Here is an 18484-nt window from a genome sequence, read left to right on the forward strand (position 1 = left end):
TCATAGCAGTTTCGTTTTACATAAGTCAGTTTCAAAAGGTTTGGAAATAGCGTTAAAACAGTATCTATAAAATGTTATAAACTTTCATGACATATTTCAACAAAAGGACTATTTTAGTTCGTACACGTTCTTTTAAATTATTATTTGCTACAACAAAATATTACTTACACTTATTAATGCTTTTATGGCCCACCTCTCAGGCAACAACGCTGCTTTACTTAACTTACATTATCAAAATTCGAAATAAAAGCAACATACCACAACTGTTACCTGTGATACCTACATTAATGCAGCTATTTTGCTGCAATTAATGTATGTATCAATGTTTCAATTTGTAGCTTGTTCCAATGTTCAATTTCATAACTATCAAATACATTCGTCTTCTGTAATAACGATTTTTCAAGCGCTTCACGTGCGTCCGATTTTGCACTTGGGTGTCGCACTCACTGTTTGTTGCGTGAATGAGTAAGTTGGTACAACGCCGCTTTGAACAGTATTCCACTACATCACGGCGTGTCAGTTTAACGTGGTTTTTAAAACCCCAAGTGATGCTGGTCCCAGACGTCCAACACTTCGGTGAAACTCACGAGCTCGGTTATGATGCTGACAAACCCAGAAACATTATCGGGGCGAGCCGGGATTCGAACCCAAAAATCATTGATTTCTGGCGTGCACAAGGGACGCAAATTTGCACAGTGAACTGAGGCGCCTTAGACGACTGGGCCGCCCGTGCCCCCATTTCTTCAATAGAAAATAAGGCTAATTGGACGCTGCAGTCACCTCCAAGAGTGTCCGTCTTCTGATTATACAGATGTCAAGTTAAATGTTGTTTTGTAAGTTGACATCTGTCAATCACTTTGACCACTTACCTCGTTTTTACACATGGATTGTGACGACTGGACCACCCGTGCTCCCCATCTTTTATTGAAACAGGTAGGCATGGCAGCAATCGGGTTCCACGGGAGGAACGATTGTGTATCATGAAAGCTTGACCCTTTTCTGGGTAGCAAATCCTTTTATTTCTTGTCCCAAAGATAATGCATAAAAGAATTTGCTATCTATAACAAGTGTTTTTATGCATTGCAACATCTTTTATGTCTTGTCACATAGATAATGAATGAAAGAATTTTCTATCCATAACAAGTGTTTATGTGCATTGCAAGATCTTTTATGTCTTGTCACGAAGACAAAGAATAAAAGAAGTTGCTATCCATAAAAAGTGTTGTGTATTCATGTTCTTCCAACTTCCAATGTCATATCAAAGACGTCACTGTGAATCAGCTCTCTCAGTCGGCTAACCTTCAAATTTACAAAAATGTGCATGATCGTTTTGTTATGGTCGTCGTTTACGTCAATATTCTGAAAAAACACTCCGAGGTCCGTGTCCATCTAAGGTATTAGTGATTTCAAAAGACTGATGCCAATCAAATAAGCACTGTTGCTTTTTAACCGATACCACCTTGTTGTAATTGGATTGATGTATGTCCAACTGTGCAGTGACTTTAATAGTGTCACGCCATGGTATCTTCGTTATAATTGCCTGGCCATGCAACACATTATCTCTGTCTTCCGTTATACGGTTCCTACGCACGCCTCCCAACCGCCAGAGTCTGTAAGATTCTGTATACGCGTTCAGCCTTCGATAATTGCAACAAACAGCGATGATCACGATACACGAAGCATGAAACGATTGAAGAGAGTAGTTAACTTACTTAATGGTGACACAGAAATATTGTAGGTGATTTTATATTTCATAAACACTTATGATACAGCATCGTAGCGTATCTCGTTATACACAAATGCGTTCCTTTTAACAGCTTAAAATATATATGTAGCACTTGTGAACATCATTATATTGATACATGCACATTTATTATTTATATATACTCAAGTAATAATGATTTTCGGTGGCGATATCGCTGTATATATCCTGCAGCTGTTATACTTCTTTTCGCAAATATTGATTGGTTGCCTGGTCGCTTTCCTGATCCTCAGCTGGTTAACCGATAACATAAGACATATCAGTTCTCATACAATTCCGAAAGGATGCAGTTCTCTATCAGGTTTCATCTCTAGAGAGGCCACGTTTGCTTTAAATTTTCTTTTCCTGTAAAGTCTTTTTTCAATAATATTGTTAAACAAGTGAAGTAAATAAATAAACAAATAATATAAAATGGTTAGGTAGAGTACGGTTTAGTAAACATATTGAGGTGAGGTGAAATGGGGTTTAACGTCGCGTTCAAGATTATTGCGCTTATACTGCGACGTGCTTGTGTGTGTGTGTGTGTGTGTGTGTGTGTGTGTGTGTGTGTGTGTGTGTGTGTGTGTGTGTGTGTGTGTGAATACCCCTTTAAGACACAGTATACTGACTCCGAGCCTTGATGTTGAAGCCCCTTAATGTCAAGCGCGAGGCATGGCAACAACAAGTGCTATCTTTTAACGTCTTTTGGTATGACGCGACCGGGCATAAAGATTCATTAAATATGATCATGTTGATTGCAACGTTGTTTTAACAGGCCTGACTGTGTATCTATTTGTTATATAGGAGAAAAACCATTTGGAGCTATGTTACCAGCAGATTTAAGTGCGCTAAACTGAATTTGGAACAGAACGTGCAGAACGCGTGGCAATGTTTTTCACGCATATTTGTGTAGGCGTGGTTTCATTTACAGCTCGGATAATGACGAGTGACCGAACTAAAATAGGGTAGAATTGCACTGAACTCAAACCTATTCTGCGGGCAGACCGAAGCAGCCACATTAAACGATATTAATCACGAAAAGTAGGTTGCCTTTCCAGAAATAACAACTTATTTGTAGGAAATCAGAACATTTCGCATCAGTCGTGTAATCGTTTGAAATGTATACACTGTCATTACATTCCGCAGTGATTGGTTTTCAAAGATAACTATTTGTGTGAGTGACTTTGGTTTAAGGACTCTTTGAACAACATTTCATTTATCACGGTATGTCGGGAGGAAATTCCGAAGTGATGCAGCTATTATAATCAGACGTTTACCACTGAAACCAGGAAACATATTAAACAAATCTGGCATTCGCACAAACAAGTAAAGGTTTCAGAAACTGCGGCGCCTCAGACATCTGAGACACACGTCATGGATGAGGGGGAGGAGGAGGAGGAGGAGAAAGGGACGGAGGAGGAGGATGACCCGCTCTACTGGTAGCAGCATGTTGGTGTATAGGTAACTTGAATGTGGTGATTTAACTGTTTTTGTTATGAACGTCATACAGATCATAGGTGAACACCGGTAACTGTTCAGGTGTCAGGTACTGTAACAAACGAGATCAAGTGGTGACAAACCCCGATACATACTCAGCCTGAATGTGGGTAATCAAACTAGTGGCCATTTTCTGGCAAGCGGCGCTTTGGAAGTCCCCACGAAAGGCATAGACAATACTACTGACCATAGAAATACCTCGAAAGTCGGAATCTCCGCTCAGACTACAATCTCTGTTAGGATTTAACCCTGGCGATTCCGTATCATTTTCGTTCCTGATACATCGATTTGATAGAGGGGAAGAGTTTGGTTTTCCCCGCACTGTGCAATTTTCATTCCAGCAATATCACAACGAGGAACGTCAAAAATCGGGAATCGAACCCCTTACGCCGCTAAGCTTCCTCATCGCCCCTTGAGTAGATGGGGTTTCGCTATTGGTATCTTTACTCCTATATGTACCACGTGAAAATTAGCACGATCCGAATAATGTATTTCTGGTTCCTTGTTCTGGTTTGTCTTGGAACCTGAATTACAAATATGGAGAAATAAATATCTTTGCGGACAACCTTGCAGATCGCAATGATAAAATCTACCCATATAAATTCGTTTCGTCTTTAGCATCTCGTCCATACTGACCAGTCGTTATTATTTGTTTTTAACTGTTGAAAATAAGGCAATAGAACCAATTAGGTTAATTTAGTTAACATACACTATTGTCAACATTCCATACAAAACATTATATACTCAGCAACAACAGAGTCCAAGTTTTTAAATAATTTTAATGAAAATGTGTTTTTGGTTGGAAACATCAAAGGTAATGTTTGAAACATACCGCTAAAACACACCAACTGCAATGATATAAGGTAGGGATAAAAATCATGAATAATTGGAAAGATTGTTGGATAAATAAATCATGCCTGGCATGTAAGCTTTTACACTTTATGGGAAACCATTAACCATCGGGAAAACGGTCGATTTATCCAACACAATTAAGCATAAGGATACCACGCTTGTCCGAAAATAACCGTAACCATCACTGATGGATTCGGGAGCGTCTCAACAGTTCATACGTTCAACGTTCATATGAACGCAATCAGGAACCTCTGGCAACGTTGGCAACAACAAAACCATGTAAGGGACAGACCCCGTAGTTGAAGACCACCTGTCACCATCATCAAACAGGACCCTTGTAGATACGGGGTAGAATAGGTCTTCAGCAACCCATTCGTGCCGTATAAGGCGCCTATTATTGTCGTAAGAGGCGACTAACGGGATCGGGTGGTCAGGTTGATGCATGTCATCGTATCCAAAATGCTCATGATGTCAATCACTGGATTGTCTGGTCCAGACTTGATTATTTAGACAGCCGTCATATAGCTGGAATATTGCTGTGCGCGGCGTTCAACAACAAACAAAGAAACAAACACCATTAGACAGGGCAGGTGGATTCAAACCATCAACCTACGACAACGGTTCCAACGATTAATACCAATACGATCCAAGGGCAATATATCGACAGTTCGACGCCGTTTGCGACGTTATTGCAGGACGACTGATTTTGACTCCTGATCAGCGTTGACAGCGTTGAAAGTGGTACAGGCCACGTGTATGCTGGGCTGCTTATCAGTGGATAAGTGGAGGTGATGTTTACAAACAAATCTCGGTTTCGCCTCCACCAATCTCATGGACGTATTCGAGTGAGCTGACGTTATGGTCAACGTCATGCCAATAACTGTCAAGGAGGAAGGTCGGTGGGGGAGCTGGTTCGGTATGGGGAGGGAGAAAAGCAAAGAAAAGATCACAGTTGGTGGTTCTTACCGGAAATCTCCCACCGTTACAGAGATGTGATAATCCAGATTGTGGAGCTGCCTTTCCTTACCAACATGGCCCTGGCGTGATTTTCCAGCAAGACGACCTCATTGACACAGCAAAGTCTTGTGCAGAATAGGGTTAATGTTCTACCCTGGCCTGCTTAATCTTCCGACCTGTCCCCCATCGAGCATAGACTTGTGAAAAGAAATTGTTTGTTCTTCATTTTTGTGACGTCATATGACATTGAGTGGCCCTGCTACTTCCTATTAATATTTTCAGTTGTTTCTCAAGTCTCTCGCTGGTCCGAATAAATGATTTCTTCATAGCCCCTTAGCGTGCAGTTATTTATATATAATTATAAAACACTCCAAAGAGTCTTTGGTTGACGAGCTTACATAATAGAATGTGTTTTCAAAAATAACCCCATGTGGTCGTGAATGATGAGTGGTATTAAGTTTCCCTTTACATAATGTGCAATACTGTCCTTGGAATATATTTATTAATATTTATAGATTCTTGAAACCTATATAATCCATCTCAGGCAAAGTGCACACAATGACCCAAAAAAAAGTCTTCCACGAAAGTAGCTCTACTGAATGCACTGATGAAAAACATATTCTAGGGATTATAGTCTTGGTAAAACACAGTGAACCATGGCCACCAGCCCGGATGGAAGGAAAAAGGGTTAAATATCGCGTTCAATATTATTGCACTTGCATAGCGGCGTGCATGCACGTCTGTTTGTGTGGCTGCATGTGTCAGTCGGACTTATGCCGGGTTTATAGTTCTAGACCACTGAGATATCATGCCACATTTAAAAATTTATACCCTCTCATGCGCAATATACTGACTCCGAGCCCACCGGTCCTTCTTGTATCTACTTAATGCCGAGCGCCAGGCAGGGTAACAACACGTACCCTATCTTAACGTCTTTTGGTGTGATGCGGGCGGGCGGGGAGCAAACCACCTACCATCCGTTCTCTGTGCAGAAGCTCTGTCCACGACACCACAAAGTGGGTCCTGCTCCATTGCATACTATCTAATGTGAAAATACTACCAAATTTAGTTCAACCCGGTGTCAACGGACACAAGAAAACACTAAGTCTGGTTATGTGTCGTTTGAACTAGATAATCGTGTTTCAGAAGAATTAAGTGTCAAGTTTCGCGTTCACAGAGGATCACCACCATGATCACAAGCTTGGAGTAGACACGTGGGAGTTGATTTGCAGTATTCATGAGTGTCATCATTACGCTCGGTGCTGGATGAATACTTGTGTTGCAAATCTCTGGAGTTCATCAATTTGATGTAATAGTTACACACAACAATACTACATGTAATGACCCCCTGCCCCTGAGGATTTGTACACTGCCGGTTCTCATTACTTTCAATAGCATTACCCATTCTGCCAAGCCAGAATATCAGTCCATCTGTTGATCAAGCTACGATGTTCGGGGCCATTGTTTGGAACTGTGGAACTCAAATATTTTGTATTGTGTTCATTCTAGCCTCACCACTAAGCATTAAACATGGTATGCAGAAAGTCTTCATACATAAAATTACGAGTGTTTGAGAAACGGACATGGAACAATTTCTCGCGTTTGATAATGTTTTCAACAAACACTTTAATTAAATAATTTTTCATATGAAGTTTGCACCAATTACCCCTTCCGTGACAGACCAGTTTCGTAGCCCCGAAATTAACGTTTATACGCGTATGAATTTGAACCAATCGAAACAATCTAAGGTTGCTTTTTGAAACAGGACCCAGATCTTCTACTCCGATACAATGCGTCCCTGTGAGAAGATCTGGTAACCCCTCCATAGAAGATCGCGTCATGGTCTTGAGGCGATCAGATGTCAGTTTTCTCAAATGAATCGGGTTCAGTTCCTTATCATGTCTTTTAACAAACTTAAGACAAACCACACAGAATACAGATATGCGTTGGATGTATGCCCTTTTAAGTGCAGATGACAATGGCGCCCTGTAGCGACAGGATGTATAAAATGTCAACAACATTATAATGTCGCGGCTTATATTATTTACATTCGGATCTGGCGGTTTAAGTTCGTTTTCGAGATAAAATAAGTCAGATATGCTGATCAGAAAAAAACGATGACGTTCACGTCTTTCATTTCCTCGACATTAGAAATGACGTAAACACTGCCGAATTACTTCTCATTCCTGGACGAAAATACCGGGGTACCTAATGTCAAAAATATAGATCTATTCTTTGTGATATGTGCACGAAGACATCACGAAACAAGTATTTTGCATTAATGTGCATACACGTTGACTACATATCCGTACTCTTTACTTCGACCATTCCAGCACACAAAAGGAATAAATGTAGATTATATAAGGACGCCACGATAGTTTCGTTTTGAGTCCTACTTATATGATACGATGCTGTAAAAAGCCATCGAATATACTAACATAAGCGGCATTGTGAGTGATAAGACAGATGGAGAAAGATGACGTTTCTTATGGGGGGCAAGTAGGTCCCGGGTATTTATTCTAGCTGAATAAAAAATTCTTTTTGGCGGGGGTGACACATTTTGTTGTGAAGACTGAACACACATTTTCATAAACATATCCCCAAAAATATTCATGGTCCCTAACTTTTGTTGTTCTGTATATACACCTGTATTATTCTCTTTTTTTCTTTAATGTTTTCCCAGAATACAGATAGCTTGATGCATACAGATGGCAATAGCCTGGTGGTAGCCTGGTTTCAAACATAATTGTGATGTCTAAGTTTCACAAATTTCCAAAGCTGATAATATTCCTCTTACACAGTGAGCATCCTGGCACCCATTCTGTGAGAAAGAAAGGTCTTGGTCTTTCTTAATGTAATCTAGCTTACACACATTTCTTCCTGAGCCGAAACAGGTGTCCGTACCAGGTTATCAAAAGATAATTACGTGGGTATTACAGGACAGTGAGGAAAGAAAACAACACAAGGTCAAATGTGTGGTCTGGCTGATGTCCTGACGAATTATGCTCAAGTTGCTAAAAAAAACCACCTATTTTGAAATGTACTGGTAAACTAAGAACCGACCAAGATTCCAAATGACATATTTTGGTGCCTTGACAACATGGCCTTTCCTGTCCCCCATAAGCAATGGGTTTACACACAGAATGTTTAATATACAGTGTTGTGTGTGCAGTGCCTGACCTTTTACTCTTCAGTTTAATACACCGTTTGAGAGGAGGTGGTAGGGCTGTTCGTGGCCCGATGGAAATGTCAATGGAAATATTTGTATGAAAGTTATCAGACATGCTCCAATGGCTGACGTGGTCGTATACACAAATATTGCTAATATGGGTAAAACTCGCATCATGTCAGAACTTGAAAATCTACGTATGAGCAAGTCGTGGACCAAGATGATTTTAAAATCATACTGTTTGTGATGTTTTTATGTACAATTCCTATGAAAATCACACGAGAATATATGGAAAAAACATGATTGTGATGAAAACCTTTACAATCAGCCTTGTCGACACATTTTGTCCTTACCTAGCATACATTTAGTGTTGTAATTGGTCATGACGTGCAGTTATTGGAATGGAAAAGGTTTAGTTCTTATTAACATGAAGATATATCATAACTTCCACAACAATTTGCATTGTTGAATTCTTAAATTATGCAGATTCTGTAGTTGTACATCTAACACGGCAAATTTTTAAAGTTAATATACCACGTCTGCGCATATGGAGGTGACTGAAAAGTTCTGAGCCAAACTACGAACTAGTACACACTTAACACTTTGGTTGTATTAAGAACAATACGCCCCATGTTTACATGCTGCATTAAACCAAAATACGAAACCAGACAGAATATTTCTGCCGGCATCAAAGTGACTGGGTATTTTCTGTTGATGATAATGGACAAGATTGGCTTCAATGGATCAAATTGTCATCATGTATCTCCAACTGAAAGAGCGAACGAGGATGGCCATACGTGCGGACATAGTGTCAACTTAAGGCCTATGATGCGCCGTCCCTTCCCACCGAGGTGAGGTGTGGTGAGGTGAAATGGAGAGGAGAGAGCCTCGACGATGATCCAAGATCCGAATGACCTTCTACTCCACCACTAAGGACATGATTATGGGCTCACGACATGTGACATAGCCAATACAGTAGGCTTCTCTCATAAAATAGTTGAGGAAATTCTGAGGAATGAACTGGGCATATCAAAGGTCAACTGGTCAATTTGTAACTATAAATGAGTCTGGGTTCACCACAATCACCTAGAGACTAAACAACACGCAAAGTAGTGGAAACATCTAACGCATGCTCTAAAGAAGTTGGCAAAAGTCTGTTCCATCACCGGGTAAGGTTTGGATAAAGTATTTGTCAGGTGATGGGAGGGAACTAGACTAACATTATCTCAACAAAAGTTCGGAGACTAAACAATCTGCAGCGTTATTATTGCTTGGAATTTCACAACACGTGTAAAGGTTCCTGTCGCCCATTACTCACATGCCACTGAAAGTGGTAAGATTTTTGGCCCCCATCACTGGCAGCTGGGGGTCAGTTTAGAGGGCAGTAAGTGTCGAATGTCTAAAATTCTATTTTGAGACCAAGATCAGGGGTACCGGCTTAGGGAAAGCATTCCTATGTGATTCCTATGGATTCCTATGTGATACCACTTGACCTCTCGAAAACTCCAAAGATACCAAAGTCGCTCAATATTCCTCCAAAGTCTTAAGGTCTTGTTTGCACAATATGTGGCAGTTTCATTGATGTAGTATTGTACAGGAGAAAACTTGTGTGCAAAATGCCTAGGTGAAGGACCTCGAGTGGACAATATTTAAGCCGACTTGTGACATCATTTGTTAAGACTGTTATTTATTTCTAACAATCCCATGGAACTGAAGTTACAGGCTCTTCATCTGCTTTTACATACCTCAAGGATACCGACACCGTCAGAGAAAGTAGATTACAAAATATTATTAAACTGGCGCATGACAAACATGAAATAGGAGTAATCATTTTCACTTTCGTGACAGTAATTTTGCTATGAATATGCACATGAGTGCACTCAAGTTGTACATGTCCCCACACACTTTGTAATAGGAAACGTTGTGCGGTCTCTATAACGTTTAGTATTATTTATAAGAGGATATTTCATAAGAATAGAATTTGTGATCTTAATAATCACTGGATGTGACCATGTAGACATGATCTCATTAGGGTTTGTGAATTTTTTTTAATAGCCTGATGTGCATACTGAGTATTGCTCGGGGATACCAAAGGTAACAGTTTATTATATGAGGAAATTGGTAGTGAATGCTAAACACCATGTAGATTTGATATCTCTAAGATTTTTAATCATTTCTTTCAAGCTGAGGGAAGGAAGTCACTCAAATTGTTTCTGTATTCTAGGTCAAAGAAGGTCAAACTTGGCTGCAATCCGCGTTCATCTAATACAACTTTCAGCATGTGACATTTTAGTGAACTTGACAAGTGATGATGACTTTTGATATTCATATTTCCACAAGGAAGATAATTTATGGATGTATTCTTCTTTATTATGAGGAACACAACGTTTCGGGGTATATGCTTACTCCTTCGTCAGATGAATGAATGATATGAGGCAGTGGGCCTAATATACGTACACGTAGGAACAACAAGAGTAATAAGATAACACAAGATGGAAACTAATCAAGGGAAGCCAACAGATGATTGGCGCTGATAGGCGATTAGCAACTGTAATACAGACAATGGAAGCCAACCATGTACAGTAATTAGCGCTGATAGGTATGGACAAATGGAACCCAGAACTAAATTATCACTGATAGGTAAATGGCAATGAACAATGGGGAAACGGGAGGCCGGAGATAATTTGCACTGATAGGTGAAGGAATATATATAGCAATAGGCAAATGAAAGCCAGGTAGATAATTGGCACTGACAAAGGTCAATGCAATAAGTCCCAAGCACTAGGCAGATGGGTTCCCTGGTCACGGTTCATGGCTGGCTGGAGTCTCCTGATGTCAATGGCTTCTTGTAGTTTCCTTTGTCGCCAGTTGTTGTTGTTGGCAGACAGGACTTTGGTGGCTTCCCACATGATGTTGTGGTCTTTGTTCTTGAGGATGTGTTCGGAAATAGCGGATTTCAGGTTTAGTTTGTTCTGATGTCCTTTGAGTCTGGTGTTGAGGGGTTTGAGGGTTTCTTCAATGTACTGGTGGCCACAGTTGCAGGGGATCTGGTATATACATTCTCGGCGGTTCGAACGTACACTGCTTGTGCCTCTGCCATTGGCTTGTAGATGGGTCTTGATGGACTTGACGCTGGAAATGGTGACATCTATGATGGCTTTGTTCTTGATGAGGCGGAAAATCTGATGGTAGGGTATGGTGATTCTGATTGGCGATGGAGCTGGTTTGGGCCTGGGGTAGGAGTTCTTGAGGGTCTTGCGGATGGTTTTGGAGACTAGGTGGGCAGGGGACTGTTGAGGGACTTGAAGGTTGTCTGGAAGGGGTCCAATTCACTGTTGCGGACATCAGGGTGGCAAATGGATTTGGTACGTCGGTTGAGGGTGGTGATGATGGTTTGTTTGATCTTGGGATGGTGGCAGAAGTGGTGGATGAAAAGTAGAGTTACTGGTGGCAGTAGAGTTGTAGTGGATGTACTGGTCTGTGTGTGTAGGCTTGAGGTACACTGATGTTTTTAATCCATCATCTGTGGTTTGGGGGGATAATGGACTAAGAACGTTAGTGTTTATCACACCTAAATGCCTTTCAAACACTTCATATTATTATAGTTTGTCAATTGTAAATAAAAATAAGCAATGAAAGTTATAACCGCTAGGCTACCCGACAGCACCGAATATGGCTGAGTGCGACATTAAACAAACAAACAAGACGTCTAATAATGTGTCTAGTGACAAAGCTCCATGAACCACAAGAAAACTTATGTGTCAGAGGACATTCCACTACTGGCAGAACAACTTCACACTATGGAAATGTGTTTCATATTGACGACATGATCACAGAGTTCATGATCACTTTTCAAATAAAAAAAAGACCCATTACTATCCCTTAGCGTGGAAGACATCCAAACTTGGATATCAGCAGTTTGAAAAAGGGTAGCAATAAACAGTACCTTATATGAACCGTACGTCAAGACAATAGGTTCTCTCCTGGTATCCTCATCAACCTCACTATCACTGGATACGTCCCCATCACCCGGCGGATCACGTCTTTCAGTTTCCTGTATATAATCCTCTTGCACTTGTCCTTAGTGAGTGAGTATGGTTTTGCGCCACTTTCAGCAATATTCCCGCAATATCACGGCGGGGGACACCAGAAATGGGCTTCACACATTGCACCCATGTCAGGAATCCAACCCGGGTCTTCGGCGTGACGAGCGAACGCTTTAACAACTAGGCTACCCGAGCGGCCCTCAGTGAATGACATGATCTACACCTTGAACATCTAGGCCCATGCTGAAGGGCCTTGATACTAAAACAACACGCTCTGTACCCTTCGGATCCGTGAATGTAGAACAAATACTGTCTTTGACTTCAAAGTCTTTTTTAGAGTGAAACATGTCAAATGGTTTACTTCGGTCACCATTGGGGCCCTCAGCTTAAACTTTGATTAAGCCTTGTCACGAAGAGAATAATTCAGATCTTCCTTAACATCACCTGTCTGACGCGTTCTGAAAAGAAATTATCATTCTTAGAGTGTTCTGGCCCTTTTCAACAAGTACATCTACAAACCATGCAAAGTCTTCAGTTAGGTTGTGTTTAGTAGCACACAACAAATATTTGATAAGGCATTAATTGGACTTACAATAACTTCTACACATTTTAGATTGCACAATCTCCCTTATTGTTGCCCGTGCTTTTGTACATGCAGTGGACATTCCACTGTAAAGACATGTGACAAGTGTATTACAGTCTATACTCAATGAAAACATGAACTAGCTCTAAATTTTAATTTCAGAGTTGTATTGATATGACTTGTACAGTTAATTCAAATGTCAAATACTTTTTGAAAGTGTCCTAGTGTCGTGTTGACGCTTACTCTGCTTTAGGTATGAGAGTTCTTACGTGCTCATGTTGTGTGACTTTGTGTCGGTAAAAGTGTTTTAAAGGTGTATAAGTTAGGAACATGATGAGGATCTAGTATAATGTCCAAAGCATTACAGATAAACGTCTGGTACAAGTATGTGTTCCGATCGCGAGATAATGCACTATCCGACTGACAATCTACACATATTATCATGCACATAATTATACACTTGTATTATTAAGAGTTGCACCTGGTTCAGATTTCAATTTTACGTATTGCCTTTTATTTTGTTCGAAATGATTTGACTTTTGTGTAAACAAAAGAGCTGACATTTCAATTATGAAAAGAAACTCCTCTGTGCATGTGTTATTTCAGCTACTGTGTGATGTCTGTGTCTTTATTACTAGTGTTAAGACAATGGATTTATCAAATACACGTATACGTTTAGTTACGTTTAGACTCCTCCCATCACATCCCTATCCAGGCGACTATGCTTGCCGTAAAAGGCGACTAACGGGATCATGTGGTCAGGCTCGCTAACTTGGTTGATGCATGTAATCATATCCCAATTGTGTGGATCGATGCTCATGATTAAAATCACTGGATTGTCTGGTCCAGACTTGATTATTTACAGACCCCTGTCATATAGCTGGAATATGGCTGAGTGTGGCGTTTAACAACAATCAAACAAACTAAACCTATCCCAAAGGGCTAGCGCAAATTTCGAAAAGTAATTTCCCTCGCAAGAGAGTGAGTCAGCTTAATGTAGGAGGGAAGCCCGAAGTGGAGCAGGTCTCAGACGTTTACCACTTCGGTGAAACCCACGAGCACGGGTATGGTGCTGACAAACCAAGAAACATCATCGGGGCGAACCGGGATTCGAACCCACGAGGATTGGTTTCTGGCATGGCCAATGGATGCAACTCTGCACAGCGAATCGCGGCGCCTTAGATGACTGGGCCACCCGTGCCCCCTCGAAAGAGAGAGATGCCATCTTGTATACTTACAAGTTGGAAATACAGCTTGCTTCATCAATGAAAACATGTTTTTTTCTTTTTCCAATCCAGTAACTAAGTTCGGATGATGTCCACGAATCGATTCTGGACTGGTGCATATTATATTAATTTCTCCATCTCATATAACATGGACAATCATATTCTCTATAGTAGATACCAGCTAGACTGTCATCATTCGTCAGTGTTTCTTCCTGTGTGGCATCATTCAGCTACACAGCTTTTGAGCCCCTATGACAAACATTTCTCCGTTTGTTTCTTCAATAATGCGATCAAGGGTGACACAACAATGACAGTAGCATGACTTGTTAAAATAGAGAGAAAGATCAAATGTCAATGATTTTCCACTCCCGGTCAGAGAGTAAAACAATACATTTACCATTTAAGTACATTCCAATGACTGTCTTTTGATTTGGACGGATGATGTTTGCTGTCATCAGCAATAAAGTAATACGTTCATCCGTGTTCCTATTATTCTTACCCAGCAATACAAAACTTTCAGAAATCCTCCCCTCTAATCACCAGAGTAACAATGAAACAAGGAAAGAAAATACAGAGATTGAGTATGTCAACAGGTCTCCAATGTTACCACATATGTTGTCTGACTGGAGAGAGAGCAGGAAAGGAGCGAGAGGTCTTGGCTGAGTATGGGGTCTTGGGGAGTAGTTGGGGAGGCTACCTATGTGATAATACTAAACACTGGTGACAGCTAGAGATTTACTGATAATTACAAGCTCTGTCCTCGCTTCCGAATTCAGCAGCTTTTTTCCTTCAACCTCAGATATCGTGTTTAGTTTTGTTACCCACTAATTTAGCAATATTATTATCATAACGTTGAAATTCATAAGTCGACTCTGTTTTGATTGGTAATACAGCTTCTAAAAGCATTGGTAATGCTCGTATTTTCCTTAACATGTGTGCGTATGGCAACTCGGCGGCATTTTTTATGAATGAAACTTCAAGTTTAGTTTTCGGTACATGTACTTTACATACCCTTAAGGCAATAGTATGGCTGAATGACATTATTTTATAGAGCCCCAGCGTGCTACTTTTCACTTGATTGATCGTATCTGATTTTGTTGGCGGCTTCCATTTCCGGTTGCCAGATAGTGGTAGTGTGCCAGATTGAGGGGTTGGCTATCTTAATTACAAAGGACTGGAAGCCACAGAGGACTTCCGCCCATGTCGATGGTGGTGATACCTATTCGTAACTGATCATGAATTGTCCAAAATGCATGTTTCCCCGCAGGTTCATAGTGCTCTGACCCGTGAAGAGTCGGGTGAGAATAGCTCTACAGCATCCCATCCTTGCTGTTAAAGGCGACTATGATTGTCGTTAAAGGCAACTTACGGGATCTGGTGGTCAGGTTCGCTGACATGGTTTGATGCATGTTATCGTATCCCAAATGCGTGGATCGATGCTCATGATGTCAATCACTGGATTGTCTGGTCCAGACTCGATTATTTACAGACCGCCGTCATATAGCTGGACTATTGCTGAGTGCGGCGTTAAACAACAAACAAATCATAGTGCTCTTTTTGTGTTTTCCCGTGGGCTCGTTGGGATAGTATAGATTCACAGTGCTCTATTGTTGTTTTCTGAGGGGTCGTTGGGGTAGTAGTAGTAGTAGTAGTAGTAGTAGCAGTAGTAGTAGTATATGGAGATTAAACTAAAAATGCAGCAGAGGGGGTGGGTGGTCCTGACACATCAGGGTGGTCAGGCTTAGCTCAGGGCTCTAGCGCCTTCGACACGCAACCCAGACAGCACATGGTACTCCTATGAAGAGCCGAAACCTGGGCATTTGCCCAATAGAAATCAAGAGGTATCAAACCGAGGTCACCGAGAACAATTGGAAATCTGACGTCTGCAGCTGTATACTTTGGATGCAAATTACATTCACTGCACAATCCTAAAGAATAACATATTTTGTTTGTTTTTTGTTTTACGTCGCACTGAGCAATATTCTATCCATATGAGGTTAAATGAAATGAAAGAGTCAGGACAAAAAAAGCTAGTGAGCATCGCTCTACGCAGTTGGGGAACGATGACATGTATCTGACTTATACCACCCGATCCCGTTTATCGCATCTTGCGACAAGCATGAGTTGCGGAAGACTAATTGACGCGGTTCTTCATGGGGCATTGACATTTTGGAGATGGAGTTGGAAGTGACAGGTCCTGGGCAGCCAAAGAAAGCCCTCTCTCTCTCATGTTTGAGACGAGCCGACTTCATCTAGGCCACGAAGTCAGTCACATTGCTACTATGTTCGACACACTGCATATAAACACGATGAAGTGGTTTCCCAGAAAGCGTCTCATCAAAGAGCTGATTCAGAGAAGCTTTGGTCATGGACTTCAACTGGTTGACTCATCTCAGTGCCGTGCATCAGTAGACATCAACAAATTAAAATTAACATCATAAACGAGATTCTATCCAGAGGTACATTTTCATTAGGCGTGGAAGTCCCTTGCTTTCATTATGTGTGTTGATCATCCGACAAATAAATATGTACAATCTAAAATCCTGATAACCTTCTACATTAATCACACGCCGACCCCCAGAATTGATTAGTATAAGGATTAAGAGGCGAACGAGTGTTATGAGCTCTATTATCATACATGGTAATTTTGTGAGGCGGTCAAGACTCTTTATATCTTGTTGTCCAACTAACCACCCCACCGGAATACAAAAGGACAGTCATGCCACATGTAGTGGTGGTTTGACCTAACTTCAAGGATTACGCTCTGAACTCCAGTTTTCATTAAACGAGATATATATTCTGCCCGAAGCTATTCTTGTTTGTGGGTATTCATTCCCCGATTTGCATTACCAAATATGCATAGTCCTGATCGTCCAAAATATGCCCAATTACTCCCTCTCTTTGTAACTCAACTGATCTACTTGCTACGGCCTTGCCACTTCTAGGTTTGATTAGTTTGTTGTTTAACGGCGCACTCAGCAATATGCCAGCTACTTGTATATTACGTCGGTCTGTAAATAATTGAGTCTGAACCAGACAATCCAGCGATTGGTATTTGTGTGTAGATACACGCAATAGGGAAACGATCACATGCATCAACCAAGTCAGCAAACCTGATCATCCGATCCCGGATCTTCACGGGTAAGTGAAGGATATTACACTAGTTTGGAGTGTTGGAGATATGTGCCGAAATTATAACATCGAAATGTAGTGGAGACGTCATGTTTAGGCTAGAGTTATCCCATTTGTATTCTATTACTGTATGTCATAGGTTCGCCTTTTGGTTAAAACGATCTCTCGTCATACAGTATGTACACGATGTAGGTCATTTGTGTGGCTTAGGTCTTACAATATTATTTTGAATAATACTTGACAATGCTTTAGCATTTCAATTACAAAAATATTGTAGCATTTATTAAATTTAAACGTCACAGTGACAAATCAAATCTAAGATTTTGGAAGAATATATCCATTGTACCATGACCAGAATCATCCACGCACATGTCTAATTTCTAATTCGAGTACAGGTGGTTTTACGGGACGTGTCAAAAATATTTTTTTAGATTGAGAGAGACAGGAATATTGTTTTTAACATATTACAACTAGTCAGTCATGTAAGGTGCGGAACATATTTTTTAATTCATTTATTCTTGCGATGTCGAACGGAAGCATAGTGAGTGAGTATGGTTTTACGCCGCTTTTAGCAATATTCCAGCAATATCACGGCGGGGGACACCAGAAATGGGCTTCACACAGAACGGAAGCATACATATGTATCACGTATGTTTCTAATGTGGTATGTACTTTAAGATCCAGGTTAAATAACAAACAAAGACACAAACATTAAATTTGTTTGTTTGTTGTTTAACGCTTCACTCAGCAATATTCCAGCTATATGAAGGCGGTCTGTAAATAATCGAGTCTGGACCACACAATCCAGTGATTGACATCATGAGCATCGATCCCTGCATTTGGGATACGATGACATGCATCAACCAAGTCAGCGAGCCTGACCACCTGATCCCGTAAGTCGCCTCTTACGACAAGCATAGTCGCCTTTTACGACAAGCATTGGTTGCTGAAGACCTATTCTACCCCGGATCTTCACGGGTCAAATCTAATGTAGTATTGATAGTATACATTATTGGCAAGGCAATGATACTCTGAATACTCCCACGGGGCCATGTTTGAAATTGGATCGGATGAAAGAATAACGATTTCACACTCGCTAGTTGTTTGCTATGGGTTACATTTTTTAAGCACTGTTGATGTTCGTATATTTTGTTCCCAAAGGAAATATGTCCTGATGGATCACGGCGCACCTAACATAGTGATCGATAACTGATTAGTTTTGTTGCTCGTCTCTTTGTCTTTCGTTGGCGATAATTGTATTACACATCTAGCCAAAAATGT

General features: G+C 40.7%; 1 pseudogene; it reads right to left on the reverse strand.

The window, feature by feature from the left end:
- Positions 1-10975: 10975 nt before the first annotated feature.
- Positions 10976-15395, reverse strand: LOC139453739 (uncharacterized; annotated as a pseudogene).
- Between the last annotated feature and the right edge of the window lie 3089 nt (positions 15396-18484).

The sequence above is a fragment of the Haliotis cracherodii genome, unplaced genomic scaffold (genome assembly GCF_022045235.1).
Source record: "Haliotis cracherodii isolate W230 unplaced genomic scaffold, xgHalCrac1.p SCAF_10, whole genome shotgun sequence".
NCBI classification, from domain to species: Eukaryota; Metazoa; Mollusca; class Gastropoda; order Lepetellida; family Haliotidae; genus Haliotis; species Haliotis cracherodii.